This window comes from Mastomys coucha, unplaced genomic scaffold (assembly GCF_008632895.1).
Source record: "Mastomys coucha isolate ucsf_1 unplaced genomic scaffold, UCSF_Mcou_1 pScaffold7, whole genome shotgun sequence".
Taxonomy (NCBI): Eukaryota; Metazoa; Chordata; class Mammalia; order Rodentia; family Muridae; genus Mastomys; species Mastomys coucha.
Window position 1 is genome coordinate 23169377 of NW_022196913.1, and position 7460 is coordinate 23176836.

The following is a 7460-nucleotide window of genomic DNA, read 5'->3' on the forward strand; positions in this document are numbered from 1 at the left end:
GATAAGTGGTTATTAACCCAGAAGTTCAGAATACAGGAAGAACAACCCACAAACCACAAGAAACTCAATAAAAAGGAAGACTAAAATGTGGACATTTCATTCCTTCTTAAAAGGGGGAACAAAATGCCCACGGAAGGAGTTGCAGAGACTAACTATAGAGTAGAGACTGAAGGAAGGACAAGCCAGCCTGATATAGCTATATTCTGAGAGGCTCTGACAGTACCTGTCTAATACAGATGTAGAGGCTCACAGCCATCCATTGAACTGAGTACAGAGTCCCCAATGAAGGAGTTAGAGAAAGGACCAATGGAGCTGAGGGGTTTGCAGCCCCCTAGGACGAACAACAATATGAACATTTTACATTACTGAGTAGGGACTGTTAGATAAGAAACTGTTAGATAATTTGTATTCTCAAAGTATATTTCTAAAGATTTTCTTATAAATGGGAAATCCTAATAGAGAAGTCTTGGTACACTCCCTATTAACTATCACAGAGCAGGGACAAATAGATGGTCCATGTCCAAATGTAAAAAGTCTGGACTTTCTGAGTACAGCCAAGTCAGTCGTAAGGTAGCTTCAGATACATCTCAGTATGGGTAGAAGGTATTAAACTATGGAATGAGGAGGAGACAAAAGATGGTATTTTGTAAGGACTGTAAAGCATATGCCTGTGTGCTGTGAACACTCCATCCTAGCTAAAGGAAGGGGACAGACCTCTGAAGAGAGGATTCTGCACCTGTCCACAGCAGCCTCTGCCTGGCAACCCCCTCAGCATGGGCCCTACACCCTAGTTACCAGAAGGATGTGAACACTCAGCTAGACCCAGATGCTTCTTGATCGCATCGTCACATTATGGACCATGCTGTCATGGCTTGCGTTGGCACACCAGCTGACCTCTTCCACTTCCTCTTTCCACCACTCTCCCCTTTCTCTTCACTGACTCATTGCTCCCTCATCAGCTTGTCCTGATGGCCCATCTCAGAGTCTTTTTCAGAGAACCTACCTGGCATCTGGCTCTCTCCACAACTACTGTGTTTTTTTTTTCTTTTCCATTTAATTAAAACAGCAATAATGTCAAATGACACACTTCAAAAATAAACAAACAAAAACCACCGTTTCAAAAGAAAGCTTCAGAGGAATACAGATCCTTCCCCATACTGGAGTCCTTATTCCAGGACTACATCTAGTCTAAAACAATGTAAGTTTTGGGGACTGAGTGTCAATTTTCTGATCTGCTAGTTTGAGAAAAATACTTGGATATTATATAAGGTTTGGGAGTCTGCCATATCAAAATAATGCCCACTGGATGGGTTTAAAAATAAAAGCTGGTTCTCCCACAGTTCTGGAGATCACACATGTAACACTGATTTGTTAGTGAGGCTAGGAACACTTGAGCAATAGAGTTCTTCAGAAAGCAGATCAACTCCAGGCCTGTCTTCTGTCATTATGAAGCCTTCTCCCCTCTGTCTTCTCAGTGTGTGTATGTCTCTGTGGCTTTGCTTATCTCGGCATCAGGCACATTGGTTGGAGAGTCACCTTCCTCTACTATGAACTCATTTAAATATATCTCTTATGTGTGTACAGATCCTATATCCAAATAATTTGCCTAGCAAAGTACCACTTGTAAAGACTTCAATGTTCCTGCTTAGGAAACATGAATCTATCTACAACAGATTCTGCCTTAGATAATCCTCTGAAGGCTCTAAAAGTCTGAGCTTCAGTGTTGGCCTATCAACAAGTCAAGTAGCATCAACAAGATGGACTCCTTTCTTCTCCACTCAACTCCATTGACTACCATAGTGCTAATGCTAAGCCAGAAATGGGTTTTGGGTCTTCAAGAAAAGAATGAGGTCATTGCAGAGTAGCTGGTACATAGTGTGGCCTCTGGAGTAGGAAGAGACATTTCCTAAGGAAAGGAAGCAAAAGTAACAACAATAACAACAAACAAATGGACAAACCCAAGAAAAAGATAATTAGTCCAGGCCTTCTGAATCTAGATTAGATGGCCTCAACACCTTTGGCTGAAGTGAGAGCTCAGAATGAGGGGTACTGTGTTGAGGAATCCTATGAAGAAGGCAAGGCCTCTGCTGTAACCATGGCTACAGCTCCAAGAGCTCCATGGGTGTCTTTGGAAGGGTTGTGGTGTTGGAAAATGGGGTGGTAGGCAGAAGTCAGCAGTTTAGGGGTAACCTTGTAGTGAAAAGAGAGTACACATTGTGACTATATTCTTCCAAAAATACAGACATGGGTAAATTTAATTGTTTATTTCTAGATAGGAATTCTCTGTGTAGTCCTGACTGTCTTGGAACTTGGGCTATAGACCAGACTGGGTTTAACCTCAGAAATCTGCCTTCCTCTGCCTCTTGAGGGCTGGAATGAAAGGTGTGCAACCCCACCTCCTGGCAGACCTGGGTAAATCTAATTAAAAACAGTTTCCCAAATCAAAGTCTTTGGCAACACAAGCAGTGCCTGATTTACAAAGTTTTGACTTGAGAGTGAGTTTTAACTTAAATATGATGTGAAATATGCATTCAATAGGAACACTAGTTTGGGCTTGGAATTTGGATCTTTTCTCAGAGTGATGATACATGTTGAGTCTCTCTGAAGATATGCATATTGGCAATGAGTTGACTCCCATTCCTCTCCTCTGAGGAATAAGAACCAACTGTTACCAGGACACTGGACTGTGATGTTTGGTAGGTGAGCTCTATGAAGTGCATTTTGACTTCTGGTATACTTAAGATTAGCTTATTAGTATGTAATTCTATCCTAAGCTGATGACCATCTGTGTATGGAAAAAATATTTTAAAGATGTTTAAATTGATAGTGTGCTGTTAAACAGAGACTTTCTCAAGCTGGAACATGATTCCTGAGAAAATAGGCCATTGTCCACACAAGTAAGAAGGGCCCCCAGCAGCACAAATGTGCCCTTTCCCACACTGTACATGGGGTTTTAATAGCTTGTTTGTGGAGAAAGTAATATAAAGTACTCAAAAGAGCTCATCGTTCCTCAGAAAGAGTTGTGGCTGAATAGAATTTTGGTTTCATTTAATTCTATGATCTCTCATTTGACTTATAATATTCTAAGTGATATTCAAGTAATTTTTATGAGGTAGAGGAGTTTTTTGCATTTGTGTTGCATAACCATCAAACACAGTATTGAAGTACATTAGAGTTATTGGGAAGTTTAATAGAGTGTTTCCTTCAATGTCCAGTGGCTATTTGTCAAAAGCAAATCTTGGCTCTTACTTAGCATTCATTGGTCTTTAATAAGTGGTACATTATCAATGTAGCTAAGAAATGATTTGGAAACTTATTAAAATTAGAAAAGGGGAAAAGTGTAGTGATGCAGGCAATATTGAATTAGAATATAAGAGGCAATCACATTATAGGTGGTTGGCCTAATTTGAAGACTACTGTGATGGTATGTATATGCTCAGCCCAGGGAGTGGCACTACTAGAGGGTATGGCCCTGTTGGAAGAGGTGTGTCACTGTGGGTGTGGGCTTTGAGACCCTCATCCTAGGTGCCGGGAAGTCAGTATTCTGCTAGTAGCCTTCAGATGAAGATGTAGAACTCTCAGCTCATCCTGTACCGTGCCTGCCTGGATGCTGCCATGTTCCTTCCTTGATGATTATGACTGCAAACCAGCCCCAATTATATGTTGTCCTTATCAGAGTTGCTTTGGTCATGGTATCTGTACACAGCACTAAAACTCTTAGTAAGACAGAAGTTGGTACCAGGAGTAAGGTATTGCCATGACAGGCCTGACCATGCTTTTGTTTGGAAGAATGTGGATTTTGGGACTTTGGATTTAGAAAGCAGTGGGATGCTTTAAATGGGGCTTAATGAGCCATCCTAGCAGGAACATGGAAGAATTTGTTGCTGTGAGTGATATGAACTGTGGAGACTTGGTCCAAGAGATTTTAGAGGAAAGAATTTCAGTATGTGGTATAGAGACTGTTTTTGTAGTATTTTGGTTAAGAATGTAGCTGATTTTTGCCCTTGTCTGAAGAGTCTACCTGAGGCTAAAGTAAAGAGATTTATATTAATTACATTAACAAAGGAAATCCCAAAAAAGCCCATCAGAGACTTTGTTCTCTGGTTAAGCCTCATAAAGAGCATTTTGAACAAACATACCAAGCTTAGAAAGGAAAAATATAAAATATATGGTTCAAGAATTAAAGGGTCACCAGGAAGTGAAATGAAAAATGAATCCTATATTCTAGGAGATAACATATTAAGGGACTTTGGGTCAAGATCCTACTCAGCTAATTTTAGATTCAAGCATGGTGGTACACACCTTTAATCCCAGGAGATAAAGCCAAGCAAATCTCTGTGCTCAAGGCCAGCCTGGGACAGAGTAAGTTCTAGATAAAAGAAAGCTTAAGTCCAGGCATGGTGATACATACCTTTAATCCTAGGAGACAGGCATGCAGATTTGTGAGTTCAAGATCAATCTACAGAGCAAGATCCAGGATATCCAAGTTTAGGCAGTGAAGGAGTTGGAAAACAGAAAGGTAGTGATAATTTAATACAACAAGGGGACCATATTTCAACCTCCTACAAGCAGCAGAACTTGGCAGCTTTGGCCATGTGGCTCTGACTTTAGAGTCAAGAATAGAAGGGACTACTGGGACAATTGATGCTGGTTAGCTGGAACTAAGAAATTAGTGGTGATTAAGAAGAGTCCTACATCACTGAGGTGAAATCTGGGAAGTGTTTTCTGAGAGCACAAAGAAGCTGTGTTCCAGAGATAGCTGTAGCTGTATTGGTAATGTGGTACTGGTGGTACTGGTTGGAGGGTCATGAAGAGCGGCTGAAGCTTGGCATTGTGGAAGGCCATGGAAGGCCTCTGGTGAAGGTGCAGCCTCAGTTGTAGTTGATGACCTAGGACTGAAGGAGTCATGCAAAGGATTTGAGGCTTGGCACCATGAACAGAGCCTATGAGAATACTGGTGAAGCATAGTTGAAGCTGAAGATACCAGCATATTGGAGATGCCAGTACCATGGGATGATCACTAAGAACTGCAGCAGCAGTGGAATAGATCAACCTGAGTTTAGAGTGCTACAGAGGGCAGAGCTGGAGAAGTGACACCAGCCCTTTGGAGGAGTCCAGAATATCATATGTAGATACCAGACATTGCAACAAGAAGGTGTAACACTGATGCTGCCTTTGAGACTCCAAGGTGTTCGAGATGCCAGAGCCGTGTGATATCTGCTGAGGAAAGCTGCTAACAGGGAGTGGAACCAGCCCAGGAGACAGAAGTTTGTGGCAATCAACAAAGATGAAAAAGTAGTTGGAGATCTGAAGACTGCCTTGAATCAGACATGGAGATGCACAGTTTGGAGTTTGCCCAGCTGATTTAATGTCTTGCTTTGGTAGTGACAGTTAAGTGATCTGATGAATCTCAGAAGAAACTTTGAACTTTGATTTTTTAACATTGTTTAGGCTACTATAAACTGGGGACCTTTCAAGTTGGATTAAATGTATTTTGCATTTTATGTTTAGGTATGGCCCCCATAGACTTATATGTTTGGACAAGCCTATAGGGACCAGGGAGTGGAATGTGATGGTTTGTATATGCTTGGCCCAGGGAATGGCATTATTAAAAGGTGGTGCCCTCTTGGAGTAGGCTTTAAGACCCTTATCCGAGCTGCCTGGAAGCTAGTATTCTGCTAGCAGCCTTCAGATGAAAATGTAGAACTCTCAGCTCCTCCTGTACCCTGCCTACCTGGATGTTGCCATGTTCCCACCTGATGATAATAGACTGAATCTCTGAAACTATAAGTTAGCCTCAATTAAAAGTTCTTATAAGAGCTACCTTGGCCATAGTGTCTGTTTACAGTCATGAAACTCTAACTAAGACAAGCACTACGAGTATGTGCTTTATCACTTATAACTGGAATTTGTAGGATATTTTTTTCAGGACATCCTAAATTTACTTCCACTTTTATTTAATATTTGTGACAAAATTAGATTTCATTTTATCCTTCAAACACAGAAGCAAGTACAAGATATAACCATAATTTGAATGAGATCAAAATTCTTGTTATGCTTGTTTGAAGGAGTAGATAAAATATCATTGTAACTACCTATAAAAGAACATAAAAATTCCATAATTAGAAGTAAATAATCAAGTCACAACAAATACAGAATCATAACATCTATTGAGTATAGACAAACAGTTAGATGAAGGTAAAGCACATCTAGGTATTTCCTTCGCTACGGGTCTTGGTAAAACTGATGAAACTTTATAGATCAGGAGCTGACAAATGCCCATGCTATTAAACATATGTAAAATAAGTTGTGATAACTGTAATTCTCAACTAATTTTGGCCATTATCAAAACCTATGATAATCCACATTTTGAGTCATCACTCAATTTAGAAGGGAGAAACATGAATCAGAAATAAAGATTGGGTATGGGAAGCCCAGGATCAGAGGATCAGAGCCAATCCCACAAGACCTAGAGGAAGCTCCACTCCCAGGTGCTCCAACATGCCCAGGATCAGAGAATCAGAGGTGAGAAGGACATAACAGCTATCCCAACACCAGGAGTAACTGGGACCAGCAGGACCCAGGCACACAGGAACTCCTTCAGCCCAGTGGCATAGGTTCCTTCCAGTCTGTCTGGGCTGATGCTTGGAGCAGACCTTGGGTGCAAATTTTGCAGCCAGTCCCACAACACCCGGAAGAAGCTACACTCCTGGGAGCTCTAAGAGGCCCAGGATCATAGGATCCCAGAATCACAGGATCACAGAGACAGCTTGACTCTGAAGAGTTCTGACACAACCAGGATCACAGGTAGGACAAGCCCCAGTCAGATTTAGCCAGGCAAGTAGCACTAGAGATAACCAGATGGCCGGTGGCAAGCATAAGAACATAAGCAACAGAAACCAAAGTTACTTGGCATCATGAGAACCCAATTCTCCCACCATAGCAAGTCCTGGACACACCATCACACTGGAAAAGCAAGATTCAGATCTAAAATCACTTCTCATGATGATGATACAGGACTTTAAGAAGGCCATAAATGACTCCCTTAAAGAAATACAAGAGAACACAGGTAAACAGTTATAAACCCTTAAAGAGGAAACACAAAAATCCCTTAAAGAACTACAGGAAAACACAATCAAATAAGTGAAGGAAATAAACAAAACCATCCAGGATCTAAAAATGGAAATAGAAACAATAAAGAAATCACAAAGGGAGACAATTCTGGGGTTAGAAAACCTAGGAAAGAGATCAGGAGCCATAGATGCATCACCAACAGAATGTAAGAGATAGAAGAGAATCTCAGGTGCAGAAGATATCATAGAAAATATTGACACAACAGTCAAAAAAATGCAAAATGCAAAAAGCTCTTAACCCAAAACATCAAGGAAATCCAGGACACAATGGGAAGACCAAACAAGGATAATAGCTATAGAAGAGAGTGAAGATTTCCAACTTAAAGG